At 37.4% G+C, this 1,560-nt stretch overlaps 1 non-coding gene across 1 annotated transcript; it reads right to left on the reverse strand.

Annotated features, from left to right (window-relative positions):
• Nucleotides 1-720: 720 nt before the first annotated feature.
• LOC114902182 lies at nt 721-831 on the reverse strand. The gene has a single exon (XR_003795406.1). It is a non-coding gene; the product is annotated as a U6 spliceosomal RNA (small nuclear RNA).
• Nucleotides 832-1,560: the final 729 nt, after the last annotated feature.

Genomic DNA, 1,560 nt, shown 5'->3' on the forward strand with positions numbered 1-1,560 from the left:
AGCTATTCCTTCACCCACATCAGGCTAGGCTGAGTTCGTGTTACAAATGTGCCACATTCATCAAATAGTTGACTTTGTAGACTGTGCCTTTAAAGCCAATTCGACTCCCGGAGGAATCAAAGCCTTCACCCAACTAGAGGCCAGGTAGCTGGTGATTTCTGCAAGCTTCTCCTCCCCTCTGGTAGGAATAAGGCACTTAGAGGGCTTAGTACATGGCTCCCCAAGGTGTTCTCATTCCTAAAGTTGTGCTCACTATGAGGGCTTGCCCAAGTTAAAGATGTGAGAGTGCCCTCACTTTCATGTGTTATTATTGGAAAATAACTGGAATCCAAGCCAAATTCCAACAAACATAGTCCATGGAGATGTTGGAGAAAAACCCAAAATAAGCCAAGTGTGTTATTAGAAATTTGTTCTATAATCCTAACGGCACACAGTTATTGTTAAATGGATATATTCTCTACCACTCCTATACCTGTTCTGGAAGAATCTTTGATGATAACCAGGAAACATCAAGTGAAAATAATTTTTTTATGAATTGATCACTAGCTGAGACTTTGCCTACTCTAGAGTCTCCTTCAGACTTTGGAGGGAATTAGTACTGGCCAGTATTTGTAATTGGAAAATAAGAAACGGACATTACCTCCAGTTTTCTTGTCTTTTTTAAAATGTTTTTTAAAATTAATTTTTATTAAAAATATGGAACATTAAAAAAAAAGAAAAAAAAATATGGAACATTTCACACATTTGTGTGTCATCCTTGCGCAGGGGCCATGCTAATCTTCCCTGTATCATTCCAATTTTATATAGTATATGTGCTGCTGAAGTGAGCACACTTCCAGTTTTCTTGATAAGGACATTGATTCTCAGGGAGATACGTGATTTGTTTACATTGCCATAGCAACTAAGTGGCAGAGTCAGGACTCAAAGCAGGACTTCTGACACCAAGTCCAGTGCTCTTTGCTCTACACCATAATTGATCCTCCAGGAATTAATATTTCAGCTACTATATTCCCCATCACTGTACATTCTCAAATATTGCTCAACCCTCCCTCTCCGATATATAAAATGCCCCAATCTAATCTTTACTTCAAATGAGGGACCTTCTCTTTTTGGCATTTATGCATACTGTATAGAATCAGTGATGACTGATTCTCCTTTTGGCCTTTATGCATAATGTACAGAATCAGTGATGACTTATCTTTAACCTCAATTAAAAGATAAAAAGTATTCATTGTGAGGTGTCCCCCACTAACTCCAGAGAGTGACTGGGGTTCCAGACCAATGGTATGAGTCAGAATCAGTAGTTTTACAGGTCTTATACTCATATAGATATCTATGATTATATATCATTTTTGCATTCATTCAAAAGTTACTGCACCGAAACTACATTCTGGCATTAGAGATACAGTGCTAAACAAGATGAAAAGTTTTCCTGCTTTCAGGGAGCTTGCATTCTACTGAAGAGAGGGTATATATTTTTTTAAACTGAAGTATAGTTGATTTACAATGTGTTGGTTTCAGGTGTACAGCAAAGTGATTCAGTTATATGTACATAAATAT

The sequence above is a fragment of the Monodon monoceros genome, unplaced genomic scaffold (assembly GCF_005190385.1).
Source record: "Monodon monoceros isolate NGI ecotype Baffin Bay Population unplaced genomic scaffold, NGI_Narwhal_1 Super_Scaffold_2, whole genome shotgun sequence".
Lineage (NCBI taxonomy): Eukaryota > Metazoa > Chordata > Mammalia > Artiodactyla > Monodontidae > Monodon > Monodon monoceros.